This window comes from Peromyscus leucopus, chromosome 22 (genome assembly GCF_004664715.2).
Source record: "Peromyscus leucopus breed LL Stock chromosome 22, UCI_PerLeu_2.1, whole genome shotgun sequence".
In the NCBI taxonomy this organism is placed as follows: Eukaryota; Metazoa; Chordata; class Mammalia; order Rodentia; family Cricetidae; genus Peromyscus; species Peromyscus leucopus.
The window spans coordinates 6,525,223-6,540,827 of NC_051081.1; the positions used below are offsets into that span (position 1 = coordinate 6,525,223).

At 47.1% G+C, this 15,605-nt stretch overlaps 1 long non-coding RNA gene and 1 pseudogene across 2 annotated transcripts; one reads left to right on the plus strand and one right to left on the minus strand.

Moving 5' to 3' along the window:
• Positions 1–5,193: 5,193 nt before the first annotated feature.
• Positions 5,194–10,384, minus strand: LOC114687940. 2 transcript variants are annotated; one of them, XR_005089707.1, is made up of 6 exons: positions 10,175–10,383; positions 8,067–8,233; positions 7,648–7,844; positions 7,414–7,537; positions 6,065–6,218; positions 5,194–5,974 (listed from the first exon to the last, which is right to left on the minus strand). It is a non-coding gene; the product is annotated as an uncharacterized LOC114687940 (long non-coding RNA). The 2 variants fall into 2 exon arrangements; XR_005089706.1 differs by having other exon boundaries at positions 6,065–7,537; positions 10,175–10,384.
• A 53-nt stretch (positions 10,385–10,437) lies between these two features.
• Positions 10,438–15,605, plus strand: part of LOC114687942 — a 33,217-nt pseudogene continuing 28,049 nt past the window's right edge.

Consider the following 15,605-nt stretch of genomic DNA (forward strand, 5'->3'; position numbering starts at 1 on the left):
AACAAACTCAGAGCCAACCCAACTGAACCCTTGGATTGAATCCCCTATAACATAAGAAGTAGAAGCTTCTGGGATTCTTGGGTTCTTCTTTCCAGAGAACATGAAGCTGCTGTCTCAGAGTGTTCACACTGAAGGATCAGCCCTATGAGATGGCTGGGTAGTGTGTATATGTACATTCTACCTAAGAAGTAGCACAGACCCAGGTCAAGCTGACAGCACAGCATCATGGAAGTGGCTGTAGTTTGCATTGGGTAGTTATTAATACATACACAGACACACATAATACAGAGACAGCCATCTTCGCGATCCCAACACTGGAGCTGCAGCACTTTCCCAAGTGTCTCAGCCACATTTTCAGTTACTACTTGTATTATGGAATTCTATTCATGTCTGTATCAGTCAAAATAGTCTTAACCTAATTTGATTTCATCAACAAACAACAGACTTCCAGACAGAAATTCCCAGATATCAGTGTGTAAGAATTCACAAGCTATTGAGAAGACAGGATTCAAAGAATTCCAATGATTTTGCCCTATGAAGGTCATGGCCTTCATGTGCCAGTTAATAAGGCTGCAAGAATGCATATATTTTATTCCTGACTAGTAGGTGTGAGATAATAAATTATGGACTTGTCCCCAACAAATAATGGTTCTCCTTTCCCAGCAGTCCTTACTTTCCTGTATGTATTCTGCTATGGGTGGAGTCTTGAGAGATTTACCTCTTACCATTTGGGCTATCAGGCTGTATTGTCATTGTCATGATCTTGTTTAGGCAGCCATTTTGTTGAAATTTAAGGGGTTAGATAAACAAACAGAAATAAATCCTTGTCTCTTAGATTCTCAAAGAGAGATATTTGAGCATAAGTGTTCAAGCTGATGTTGCAGACAACCTGATGAGCTGTACATACCTAATCAGCTCAGAGCCACCTCAAGTTTCAGCTCCAAGGATCATGATCCTCTGGCCTTCAGAGGCGTCTGCACTCATGTTAGCATATACAGTTGTGCATGAACACACACACACACAATTAAAAATAAAGTAAATCTTAAAAATAAGCCTTAGATTCTTGGGTAAAATAAAACTAACAATTGACATAGAAAACATTTATTTTCATGGGAAATGTGGAAAATACTTTCTATAATGTCTGCTTATCACCTTTTCTGTTTAAAAGAGATGCACTGTGGATATTCACTACTAACATGGGATTGGAGCATTTATGATGACAGTGGGGGGTGATTCTAAATAATAACAGCAATGCTCTTATGGCCTTGTCAGAAGCAAATTAAATGTTAAGAGAAACCACGGCTGTTGACAATTGGCCAATATAAAGAGACCCTCCCTCCTATATTTCCCTGTATTGACAACTTCCATTTTGGGGGAATGAGTTACAATAATGTACAATAACTCATTTATCATTATCAGAAGGAAGTTATTGTCTATATATTGATCCATATATTATGCTGTACAGATTTAATTTAATTTAATTAACATGAAAATGCAATCATGTATACACATCAGCATAAAGAATTGTCACTGTCCTAAAATTGTCTAGTGTGCTAGAAAATAATCCCTGCTTGTGATACATTTGTTTAGTAATTTCATGGTAGGAATGCAGAGATTCTTAGCAGCTATTATGTCCTTTGGAGAAATAAGGGGGTTTTCTGGTACTCTCATGTCACATAAGTACAAAGAGTTGTGACAAAGACTGGAAATAGGATACTGAGTACACATCACCATCCCTGACCTCAAGCTTTACTGGTTAGGCGGCAGAGGCCCTGGATGGGAGGCCTGAACTCTCCCCACCACCACACAGGGACCCACCCCGACCGTGAGCAGGAGCCAGCAGCAAAATAAGCAAACACTTCTACTCCTGGGATGAGACAGAGGGAGATTATCTGGTTTTCTCTGAGCAATCTGGCAGAGCCATAGGATTCAGGTCCCCAGTGTGATGGCGCACAGGTCTTAAGGAAGGGGTTTCTCACACCAGAGAGAAGCACTAGTCAATACAGGGAGACAGAACCGACAGAAGATACAGAGATACAGTAAAGATGAGCAGGGGAGACCACCACACATTCACACACCTGGACAGAGCAGTCCAGTGACATCTCACATGGATCCCACACACTGGGGCAGCAGCCGTGTGTATCCGACTTCTCCTATGTGTCCAAACAAAAGGCACCTTAGCCAGACTTACCTCTGGAGGTGACAGACCAGATGACTTTGTAATTTGTTTCCCTTTGGGGTGGAGGTGTCAGACCCCACTAAAGCATTAGGCAGCGATTGATCAAACACAGCCCTGGAGACCCGGAACATCTCAGGTTGTGCATCTCCTAGGAGTCCCCTGACCACCACACTCTTCCTCACTCCATGTGGCTCTGACACCCCTGGTGTCTAGAGGTCTGGTCTCTAGGATCTCAGTGGAACCTACAGAGCTGTTGTAGGTATTCACCAGAGAAGACTGCTTGGACATTGTTTTAAGGCAAAAGGAAGTCTTCATTAGCCAGCCACTGACTGACTACACTGGGTGCCCGGGATCCCACAGTAGCCCCGAGCCTTTCTTAGAGTGAGTTTTCAAGCCCCCAAACCATGTCCTGAACGGACATACTTCAGTTAACAAGAACAGTTAACCAGAAGCAGAACCACAGAAGCTAAAGAGTAAGGTTAGTGCATTTTGAGACTTTTCCAGAACTATATGGACTGATGGGTTACACCTTTGTTTTAGTTCTGGCAAAAGGTGCCATCTACTTAAGTTTTACAGTCTGAATGGTACTTCCATCATGGAGTCAGTTGTGCTAAGGTCTCAGGGCCTACTAAGGACAGGGGCCATGTTATACCACTAGACACTTGGCAGGTACAGTCCCCTCAGGAGGGCAGAGGGACTGAAGAACTGCTCTCATCACTTTGGTTTTCTGTACCTTCTCAGTGGTCCTGGCTCATGAGCAAAATGTTTTCTCAGTGTTGGAGCACAGAGCGGAGCACTGGGGGGTGTGGAAGTGGCCTCTTTTGCTGTAAAAGCCTCCCTCACTTTCCCATTAAGCTGGTTCTCTGAGCTACTGCATGGACGTGACAGTGACAGGTCTGGTTTGCAGAGGTAATCCAGATACATATGACTCATTCCCCGGTCTCTGAAATCTTGACTTAGCCGGAACCGGCACCAGGCCTTTACATGTCCCTCACCCTTAACAAGCATTCCTCAAGAGTGCCAGATACCAGCTTGGGAAGAGAAACAGTGTTACAAGCCCTAATGTGTTTTCCCTTTGGACTAGGGAAAATGGTGCAGTGTCAGACTGGAGGGGGCCTTGCCCAGCCCTGCTGGAGCCCCTGTGTTCCTAGAGCAAGTTTCGTATTTGGAAATGTCACGTTTTGCTCTTGTTTGATTAAACTGCAGCAGAGAACAGGCCTTGTGCTTTAACTGGATGAAGGGGACTCGAAACAGGACAAGCATCTTTCTCATCACCTACTAACACACCCGAGGGAGAGCTCACAGCATCCTGAGTGTTACATAACTTTAACTTCGGAAGAAAATTTAAAGAAAGAACACAAATACTAAAACTCATAATATACAATACCCAACCCTGCTCTTCTGTGGGAGGGGAATTTCCTCAAGGCATTAAGGATATGACAGAAGGGATCCTACAGATATGAGCAGAGGGCCAGGTGGTTCAGGGCCAGCCAAGGCTGCTGGCGGAGCCACAGGGAACCCATACAGAGGGCATGGGCTTCCCAACGGAGTCACTGATCTACTTCTTCCAGGTGACAGGCACCCCACCATCCTCGACTTGGGGGGCTCATTAGGAACAGAAGCACTGGGTTCCTCTGCCGTCACCTCACCCTCACCAGTGCTCACAACATGAGATTTTAGCCAGATGGCATTAGTCAGACACAGAGCCCGGATGAGATGGCATTAGGTCTGAACAGAGCCCAGCCGGTCCCACACCTTGCCACCTGTAGTTCACAAGCCCTGAACTCACACAGGCCTGGTGTGGTCACCAGGTGTGGTCACCTGGTGTGGTCACGCAGCAGATACAGTCGGGGTGGAGCTGGGGATGCTCAAGCGAAACCCAGAGGAGACCAGAGCAGTTGCAAACAGCAACGCCACCAGGTCCTTGACAGTCATTTTGTTCTCTTTGCTCTGGGGTCTCCACAATTGGGGGTGGGTGGGCAGGACTGGTCTCTGAGTGTTTGGCCATCATGTAGCACACTGTGTCTTGAAATGCCTGGCTTTCATGATCTGCTCCACATTGGCTATCCATACACAGGGACTTGTCACAATGTGGCAGGGTGAAGACACAGGGCTACTGCAGATTGTCACCTGTGACACATACAGGCTTTCAGAGGGTGTAATCTCGGCTACCTCAGAGATGCTATGTAGACATGCCTAGCAGTACCTTAGTTTTTTTTTTTTTTTTTTTTTTTTTTTTTGTTTTTCGAGACAGGGTTTCTCTATGTAGCTTTGTGCCTTTTCTGGAACTCACTTGGTAGCCCAGGCTGGCCTTGAACTCACAGAGATCCGCTGCCTCTGCCTCCCGAGTGCTGGGATTAAAGGCGTGTGCCACCACCGCCCGGCTCTTTTACTCTTTTTTTTTTTTTTGAGTACCTTAGTTTTTTAAAGAGCGGCAGATGACTAACTCTAGCTACTCTGAAGGCTGAATTTCCAGGATGGTGGCTTGTATCCTGGGACTGAAGAGTAACCTCAGCAACCCAGCAAGGCCTTTCTTTCTCATGCATGTATCTTTCTCATGTATGTATCATCTTATGGGATGATTACTCTTATGATGTATATGCAAAGAAAAGATGAAGTTCCTACTGTAGGAGAATATTTTCAGGTGTGTTACTTTTGTTTATCTTGCACTTGTTTAACTCTGTGAAGCTGCGTTACTGTGTCTGTCTGAAACACGTGATGGTCTAATAAAGAACTGGCCAATAGCAAGGCAGGAGAAAGGATAGGCAGGGCTGGCAGGCAGAGAGAATAAATAGAAGGAGAAAACTCAGGGGAGGATAAGAGCTAAGCTCGGGGAGTCAGAGAAGGAGGACTCCAGGGGCCAGCCGCCCAGCCACACAGCAAGCCATGAAGTAAGAAACAAACGTGTACAGGAATAGAAAAGGAAAAGCCAGAGGTATTCAGGATAATTTAAGGAAAGCTGGCTAGAAACTAAGCCAAGGTAAGGCCGGGCATTCATAAGTAATAAGCCTCCATGTATGATTTATTTGGGAGCTGGGTGGCAGGGCCCCTCCCCCCCAAAAGAGCAAAACCACCCAAGAACATGCTACTTCATCAGATACTGAAGTGAGCATCTTCAGTTACGATCTACAGAAGGACAGTCTGATGCTGCTGGGGGAGGGGAGGGGGCTCTGTGCTGTCTGATGCCACTAGCTCTACAGCGACGTGCAGATCCAGGAGGGAAACTAACACAAACTCACTTCTTTAACCTCCTTATCCAAGATCTCCTTCCTAAGATCGCAGAGAGCCTCAGACTTTGCCTTGCTGTCCTCCACTTTCTTCTTCTCTTCCTCATCTTCTGGTAGGTCCAGGCCTTCCTTAGTTACTGAGACCAGGCTCTTTCCACCAAACTCCTTGAGCTGTTGCATTCAGTACTCGTCAATAGACTCAGTCACACACACCACCGCAGGGCCCAGCTTCTGCACATGCTCCACATAGGCAGTACTTGGCCACCTGCTCTTTGCTCTCAACTATAGGATTCATTGTAAAATATGACTCAATGATGGAAAATAGGCCTTCACACCACCACTTTCAGGTGGCCTTGATGTGTCCGACCCATCTCCATTTTCCTACATTCCGAGGAAGCTTTGACCAGACCCACGTTGGAGCACACCAGTGAAACATGATGGACATCTGTGTCTCCTTCATGTGAGACACATACTCTGACAGGAAGTCATCTCATCTCCAGAATGAGAGGTGGGTGAGCAGAGGAGCTCAGACAGGCACTGCCAGAGTGGAATGTTCATGGATTCCAAGCTTTAAGAGTAAGGGAAAAAAAAAGTCCAGTTGTGAGTTGGAAACTAACACCAGAAGCACAAACTGGTCAGACGTGCTAGCCCATCTTACCTCGACATTCAGAACGCCTCAGAGAATTCTTCTACTTTTCTTTGTCTTCTGCCAACTGACAACACTTGGAAGTCCCTCATTCACAACACTATCGTTGATGACGTTCGGGATTGTTCTGCTGGAGTGTTTCCTGGGAAAAGTTCACTGACATGTCCTAGAAGTCAACCAGGCCACAGATGAAGTCTACAATCAATCAGAGCAGAAAGTACAGACACAGTTGATCAGACCTACTCTGGTTCCCAGATTTAAACAACACAGCCAAGTGAAGGTTTGAGGAGACAAGGGCTATTATTATCTGGTTTAAAGACAGACTCAGCTGTATGCTGAAGATCTCTTAGGTAAGAGTTTGCCTGTACCACACACAATAGGTCCTCCAGATATTTACTGAGGTGCTCAGGTATCAGCTCATCAAAGCTGTCCATGATGGACACATTACAGATAAATAGTTTGATGCTGTTCTTCTTCTTGTTATTAACAAAGTCAAGGGGAGCTTGCCAAGGAATGAAGAGCAATGCTCCGAATTCCAAATGACTACAGAGAACAGCTGAAAGAAAACCCAGGTGTACATTTCAGATTGCTTCATGTTGCAATGTCAAACATCTGACACTGGAACGATGCCACACTCCTGAAGACCTAGGAACAGAACAGAAACTATAGGCAACTATAGAGAAAACAGCCCTAATACCAACCTAGAGAGCGAGTAGCCAAGTGTCCCTCCATTAGAAGCCTGGCTGTGATGGCCACCACCCAAGGTTCCCACCAGAAGGGAAAGTCAAACCACTGCCAAGCACAGGCCAGTCTCAGCGGTCCCCAGTGGATCATGCCATGCGGTCCCATGGCTTTCCATTCTCAGCTGTCAGTCAGTGGGAGAGTTGTTTCCTACCACCTGCAGCACATTCTATACTCCCCTGCAATTCTCTGCAATTTACACAACATGCATCTTGACTTCTAAGTGGTGTGGGCAATCACTGGTGAGGCCATTATAGGATTCACCATGTTTCTCCTGAGTGATGCCAGCAGGGTTTCCGGTCCAAGCAGTCTTAGTCTTATTCAACTCTTCCCAATCAATGTATTTCTCCCTGATCTTCTTGGTTTTGGTTTTCTTTTTATCTTTGCCACCATCATCCTCCTTATCTATTCCCACATCTTCAGTCTTATGCTTCTCCTCGTCATCCTTATCTTCCTCCTCTTTCTCCCCTTTCTCTTCCTCTGCCTCATCTTCACGGATCTTCTCTCCTTCCAACTAAATCATTAAATTTAATAAAAGGTGGGGAGAACTCAACACCAGGAAGCTGAAGGCCATGAGCCAACACAACAGTCTGCTCAAAGGCTGCCAAGCTCACACTCACACAGGGTGACGGGACAGCCCATGAACGGTGAGTGTTTCTTCACAGCTTCCTTGACCCTCCTCTCTCTGCACTGTCAGGCCTTTGAGGAGAAGGATCACGTTGGTATCCTGGCCAATGGGCTCACCTATAGAGAGATGAATCATAAGATGGGAAAACATGGAATTAAAACTTCAATTAAAATACTCAACAAAGATGGAACATTCTAAAATACAATCCTCAAGACTTCTAACTTACTCCACTTGGAGAATTCTATCGATCACCACAATGTAGATAAGTCAATTCAGTGTGATCTGTACTAACTCTAAGGATCCACAGCAACAGTCTCCGAAGTGTACTGCTCATCCACTGTGACTTGGAATCACAACCACTTTCTCTGCCACCAGACAGACAGAATAGAATCCAACACCAATCGTGAAGATGCCTGTAACAGCCTGCCAAAGGGTTTTAAAAGTTTAGATAGGGCCAGCAAGATGTTTCTGTACAAGGAAAACTACTTGCTGAGCAGTTACAACAATCAAGAGTTCAATCCCAGAACCTAACTGTCAGGTCGTCCTTTCGCCTTCACATGTACTGACTCTAAAATCTCAGCACACACCAGTCAAACAAGTTTTCAAAAGTCAACAGGCCAAAAACAGTAATCAAAGGCCACACACCTGGACAGCCTTGATGAATACTTTGTGTAGACTTAGGAAGTATTGATGAGGTCAGCCTTGGTCAATCCCATGCCTGTGTTCAGCAAAATCAGCACATGCTCATTAGGGTTGGGTTCCTGTCCTACTTGGAAGGGTCTCTCTGGCCCTCCTATGGAATTGTTCAATGTCTGTAAATACATATACACAGCCACATTATTCCACTTATCCAAACAGTCCTTTCAAACTTGTGCCAATTTGGGGGATCAACTGATGAGTTATTCCCCCCAATCACTCCCACTGCATGTCAGACTGCACTTCTCCCACTCTTATACAGGTTTAACAAAACAACAGGACACCCACAGCCTCAGCCTTAGAAGGAAAATCTCCCCATTTGAATATAAAGTATTGATGATGAAGGAGGTCCCCACCTCCTCTTCTGTCATCCAAGAAAGGATCCTATGTTAGCACAGACCACAGTAGCTTCAGATTTTAAAAGCTAAAAGTTCGCTGCTTTCAATTAAGTCCTTATTCAGAGATACAGTTCACACTCCTTTAAAGTTTCAAGTGAGGAGAACTACCATCTTTAGAAAAGGCCTTGAAGCTACAGTGAGAAGGAAAATCGAGTGGAAAAACCCACAAAAGATGGCTTCATAATGAAAGACCCCCAAAGGTAGTCTTCCCTCTGGAGAGACCCTCGCCCAGAGATCACACCGAGACCATAAGTCAGATGCAAACAGCAAGAGGCTTTATTCAGGAACACGGGTACCCGGGGCGCCACAGCCACTCAAGAGGCTCAAGAGACTGACGTGCCGACCGGCTGGAGTGGAGGGTTTTTATAGGGTTGGGCAGCAGAAGCACAAGAAGCATGGTTTACAGGGTTCTGATTGGACGATTCAAATGAGGCCAGGTTCAAACTCAGGACAGTTCGTGGTTTTTCCCCGAGCTCGACACGCCTGCTGTCTCGGCTCCAAGTTGTTTTTCTGACCTTTAGTACCCTGTTCTGGGGCCAGGTGGCCGACCGCAGACACCCTGTTTGTTCCAGTGCCCATGTCCTCTAACTGAACTTTCCTGTACTTTTCAGGCCTTGCTCAAAATGGCGTTAGGCTAAGCAAGTATGCTGGGGTCTTTCAATAACAAATGGAAAGTCTGAATGGTATATTAGAGTTCAGCTAGGTGGGTCGGAACTTCAACCTCGGCAGATATACCTTGGAAAAAAATCCTGAATGAAAAAGAGTTAAGTAGATGCAGAACCTCATGGAACCCCTGTTTTTCCAAATGGGATATTCATTCATTAGAAATTTTTCTTTTGGGTGAAGAACAGACTAACAGAACTAGCAGCCCTTTCTGTGTGCTGCCTCACATGGGAACGAGTCCCTTGAAAGAATGCGCTGTTCCATCCAGCAGGAGAACACTCCGGGGCACAGCAGTGGAGGTGTTCAAGAGGCAACTAAACCAGGACACAGCCTGTGAGGTAAAAGCTCCTCCACGACTGCTCATTTGGCACACTTGCATAAGTCTGAACACAAGTAAATGGTGGTCTCAGCCACACAAGGAGGGCAGGCCACCCTACACGCTCCCACTACCAAGCATCTAGTGTAAACAATCTGAGCTCTAAGTGGTGGGGGAAGAAGTGAGGGAGGAGGCCTTGAATCATCCTGCATCGGCCCCCTCTCAATTTTCACTCCTCCTCTACTGCGAGAGCCCAGAAGAGATCTGTAAAGGGTAAGCGCAATGGGTTCAAGCAGCCCTGCCAACCTGTGGACCGCTCCCCCAAACCAAGCACATTGGGAAAGGCGTCCAGGACAGGGCCAGACTCTGGGCTGAGCTGAGTCACCCACAGAGCGATGCGCAATCACGCAGATGCTCCGGATCCGGCAGTGGTGTATGAAAAAGGGTAAACACGGCAGCGTTCAGGGTTCGTGGCTCCCCCACGTGGCTGCCAATCGCTGGCCGAGCCGGCCCCTCTAGCGCTGTGGGTCCAGCTGCCCCGGGAGACTGGCAGCAGCGGGCTCAAGCCAAGGTCAGCCATGAGGAGTTGCAGACTGTCCGGGCCTGCCTGTTGCGGTCTCCCCCCCCCCCCGCGCCCCCGCAACATCCCGAGCTGCCAGTGGCGGGAAGCCTAGGCTTACCTTTGCAGGAAAGCGGGGTAGCAGGAGAGAGCGGGGCGCTTCCGGACAGATCCGCACAAGCAGGAGGTGCACCATGGTGACTGCAGAGAGCCCTCCTTCGTGTAGCTGGCCCTACCTTTATAAGGCAAAGCACAGACCAACCCCTCCATCGGATCCCTCTGCCTTAAAGGAGTTGCGATGGAGGAACTGCCACTGCTCACTCCCTTGACGTCCTCGCGTAACGGCCGCACGTAGAGAAGGAGGCGGCCGGATTGGCAGAATCCCTGGCGGTTTCAGGCGGAAGGAGAAACGGCAGGCACTGCCATCTCTTCCAGCAGTTTAGCCGTAGGACCTGGTGCCAAGGTAAGTGAGAACCCAGCCTCAACCTTTTCCTGCACGGGGATGTTGGAGGACGGCTGGAGCTAGGGGGTGCTGCTGGACAATTTGGCGGAGTTCGTTCCAGGAGCTGAGTATGGCGTTTTGGGGGGAGGTGAATGTGACAGTGAAGACTCAGAGCTTCTTCCATTTCCAATCTTTTGAAATTGAAAGGGGCAGGCGTGTAGCTCGGTTAGCAGGGTGCTTGCCAAGCATTCTCAGTGTTCTGCCCCGTTTAGGACCCCCAAAGAGACCACTGGAGACTGAGGATGTCCAGAATGAACAGCAAGGTTTACTTTTCAGCGCGCAGTACAAGCTAGCAGGGATAGCAGGGACTCTCCTCTGCAGCGCCCGCAGGAAGGAGAGTTCCTCTTTCTTGAGGAGGTTAGCTCCTAGAGGCAAAAACCAAAATTCTTCAGAGAGAAGGGGGTTAGTACAGGTCCATCCTTGATTGGTCCAGTTTTCCTGAGCCTAGACTTTATCTTATTTTAGTTTGTCTGTTTGCTCTGTCAGGAGTTTTACGGCCCATCTCCGAAGTCTGGTCATGTTATCTCAGGGGAGGGGGCGTCTCGTGGTTAGTCACCACCAGACATCCTGACTTTGTACTTTTAAAACTAATGACTTCACCCTGTGTGAGAATGGGGAACTGACTCGGTTCTGGTTATTTTAAGATGTCCCTTCCTCAGCTCTCCCGGCCTTAGGGGAACTGGGGTCGGGGTCTCTCACTCAGAGCCCTGGATTTGATCCCTCTGTTCAGGACATGGTGGGAATGGTGGGACATTCCTGCGAGTAGAGGGAAGGGGCAGCACTTCAGGGTCATAGGAAATGCAAGGTCAGCTTGGGCTACATCTTGTCTCAAAAAAAAAAAAGTGAGCAGAGAAGAAAAAGATTGGCTGTTTGAGATCTGGATGACACTCTGGTTGTCTTGGCTCCAGGCCTGTCCCTTCTCTTTCCCCTCTTTTTTTTTTTCTTTTTCCTGGAGCTGAGGATCGAACCCAGGGCCTTGCACTTAGGCAAGCACTCTACCACTGAGCTAAATCCCCAACCCCCAGCCTGTCCCTTCTCTGTGGGCCTAGCAGGGTTCACTGGAGCCCATTTGAGGCTGAAGGGTTCCTTCCTCCTCTTATACCCAGGTCCACAGTAGGGCCATGTTCAATCGCTAGGCCCTGGCTGCCAGCCTTCTGGCCTCTCTAGGAGGTTAAGACTGGGAGGACACAGAAAGCTGTGGAGGGAAAAAGTTTATTTAATCAGAGAGGCCCTGAAGGCACCTGATTTCTGTAAGCATTAAAAAAAGCAGTAAAAATGACTAGGACTGGGTCATAAGTTTTAGGCCCTCAGGCAATTCCTGGTCTAGCAGAGATGAGAAGGGGAAGTCTGTTTTCTGGGATGCTGCTTATATATCCCCTGTGGGAGTCGTCCTGAGCCTCTCTGAGGGATGGGGGGAGCTGTGTTTGGTGGGCTTTGAAGGGGTGGATTTAGGGAAAGAGATGGGGAAGGGATCCGAGGTGGATCTTCCACCAGACTCCTCCCAAACACTGGGGACATGGAGAACAGGCATAAAAGAAAAGAGGGAGCAGGAACATCATCAGATCACATGATCACACGATCTGCCAGACACGCCTGCCACCTCCATCCCATCCTTGAGCTAGACAGATAGACAGATCTCTCAGCCTCGGAGCTTCTTGTTCTTGGCTTAAGCAGGGATCAGTCAGAGTGGTCAGTGGGAACCAGTGCCCCTTTGCCATTCCGACCCCTCAATCCCAAGTCCATCTGCAGAGGCTCCCTGGGCCTGGATATCTCTGCTCGGGTCAGGCCAGAAGAATGCAGAAGTCAGCTAGAAGAGCAAACCTCTTGACTTCTCCTTATCTCAGAGAAGTAAATGAGCAGGAAGCAGGTCATGCAGTCCTTCTGTCCCCATGTGGTCCCACAACTGCCCTTAAGAAGAATACGGCTCCCAGATCCAGGCCCAGAAACAGAAAGGCCACGATGATTCCCACCATCCCCAACTTAGCTTTTTGACTTTTCTCAAACAAGGAAGGGACAGTGGCATTAGGAGAACCAAGGCCAGGTCCACCCCTGCATACCATTTAAATTCCCGACCCCAGCCCATCTGTTGGGGGTGTAGGTCTTGGGGCAATCCCCCACCCTGCTCAGTCCCCTCCTACAACTCACCATGCGCACACTAGGAAGTCCTTTCTCCTAGTGCCCCTCACATCCTCCTGGTCTAGGCATTCTGCCCCTGCTAGTTCCTTGCAGATTGAAGATGAAGTTCTCCCCTATTGCTGTCTCCCCCTCTACCGAGGGACACTCCTGGGACTCTTAATTAAATGCTGCCTGATGGCATCAGATCTCTTCATGGCCCAACTACTTGCATCCAATACTCAAGCAGACACTGGCAAGGTAGCCACTGGAGAAGGCAAGGGCGACCAGGAAGATGATGAACCAGGTGTCATGTTTTAAGACCTAAAACAGGTAGTAGGACTGTCCCATGTTGCCTAGCAATAGCAGAGGAGCAAATACAAGCCTGGCAACCAGCAAACTTGGCAGCCAGATGCTGTCCCTATCAGGCTGTAAGGAACAGGCATTGCTTTAGGCCTGGTTGTCCTCATATTTACTCAGGACCCCTGAAGACTTGGAAAAAAGCAAAAAACTAGTCCCAGTTACCTTTTGGGATGCTAATTGCCAAGGGCATAGTGGTGGTGCCTATGAGATACTGAACTAACTTCATTTTCTTCCTTCCTTCCTTCCTTCCTTCCTTCCTTCCTTCCTTCCTTCCTTCCTTCCTTCCTTCCTTCCCTCCCTCCCTCCCTCCTCCCTCCCTCCCTCCCTCCTCCCTCCTTCCTCCCTCCCTCCCTCCCTCTCTCTCTTTTTCTTTCTTTCTGATGAAGTTTCATGTATTCTAGGTTGGCCTCAAGTTCACTATGTAACCAAGAATGACCTCTTTCTTCTTCTTTTTTTTTCTCCTCCTTACAGGTTCTAGGCAATACATTACTGCACTCAGGCCCATGGTCTGCACTTGGCTGTGCTGTGGGATGGTCTGTATGGCAAATGTGTTGCTCTGATTGATCAATAAATAAAACCTGATTGGCCGTGGCTAGGCAGGAAGTATAGGCGGGACTAACAGAGAGGAGAAATAAAAGAACAGGAAGGCAGAAGGACTCACAGCCAGCCGCCCTCCAGGGCAAGCAGCATGTGAAAATGCCGGTAAGCCACGAGCCACGTGGCAAGGTATAGATTTGTGGAAATGGATTAATTTAAGATATAAGAACAGTTAGCAAAAAGCCTGTCACGGCCATACAGTTTGTCAGCAATATAAGTCTCTGTGTTCACTTGGTTGGGTCTGAGCGGCTGTGGGACTGGCAGGTGACAAAGATTTGTCCTGACTATGGGCAAGGCAGGAAAACTCTAGCTACACATTACTGGCTTCTTTCACAAAGATAGATACTCTTGGCTCAGAGATAATGCCCAAGACTTAGGGTCTAGGGAATGTGTGTGACTGAGGTAATCATAATGACTGTATGGTCAGGATTGGTCTGGCCCTAAGATAACATAGAAGTCACTTAGGCTCTCATAAAGTACAAGTGACATCACTCATAAGGAGGGGTTTATGGCCTATGCTAAGCAATGCTCAAGATTTAGGGGAAAAGGGATAAGTAAAACATAAATTCTGGAAGATGTGGGCAGAGCCTGGCCCAGCAGACAGCAAAGGATTACCAGGTTGTAAGCTACATTTTCCCCAAGCATTTCTGAAGAACAGCCAAATATCTTCTCCCTTTGGGAGATCAGCTGTGTGTTTAAATTTTCCTGCTGCTCCCATGCTTATCTGTGTACGCAGGCCTCTCTGCCTGCTACAATGACCTGTTACTTCACAAGTTTCTTCACTTAAACTTCCTCCATGAATTTTAGAAGCCTGGGATGGTTGACAGTTACTTTATTTTACCACTCTAAGTATAACTTCCCATGATGCTCTTCTCTCTTTTGGAATGTTGACAAGAACCAGAATCATTTGAATGTTTGGGTCTTTCCCTGTGGTATGACATTGTCCATGTCACAAATGACACAGTTGTATTATATGTAGGTTTGCGCTTTTTATACCTTGACGTGAAATGTGAACAAGAGTTCCAGTCTTTGTTCCAGAGACAGAAACCCAGAGAAGATCAACAAGGAGAATGGCAGTGTCTCCTGTAAATGAGCAGCAGGTCAGTGTTGTGTCCATATTTCCTTGAAAATTATTTTGAGATTGAAATCATGAAGGCTTTAGTACTCTGCCTTGGACAATGTCATCAGATGTGTTTATTTCCTATGACTTTTTTTATTTTTTTTCTTCTCTGATTATCAAAATTGTCTTTAAATCATGTCACCTACATGGCACAGCCTTGTCCTACTTTATATTCTCTCCATTATTATTGTGAGGAGAAATAGTTTTCATGGACTTCAGACCTGCAATTGTGAAAGAGATTCCACTGTGAATTAATGAATTCCCCCCAGGTGCCTGCCTTGAGGAGATTTCTACCAGGGTCCAGAACAGAAGCTAAGGATTCTAATCTGAGGGACATAAAGTAAATGTAAGCACACTGAGTTTTTTTAGACTATTCACTTTATTCTTCTAAGTAAATTCTGTCTACACAGTTTCTTTTCTGTTCTCACACCTAGCTTCTCTCAGTCCCTCCTGCTCAGTCCCTTCTGCTGTTCTTTCATATCTATCTAGTTCTTTCCATCTCCATCCTCATCTTTGTCTCAATCAATTCTTCTTGTGCTCTGCTTATACACAAGCAGTAATTCTTTGGCAAAGCAATGCGAGGCTTGAAGTTTTCAGGGTTGCAGAGAGAGTGATAAGGATCCACACATAAAGCAATAATTGTCAGCTTCCAATTACAACCGGAAAGGGGGAGTGACTAAAGGGGAGTTCTCTGGTAATGATCAACTGAAGGCTAAGATCAATTAGAGAATTCATCTCAAACTATAATCTAAATGGCTAGGTAGAGTGTTAGGGGTCAATAAGTCACTAGAAAGTGAACTGTCTTTGGTGCTTCTCTTCCCCGCTCATCCTAGCTGTGGCTGCTTTCTGGTAGGAAGG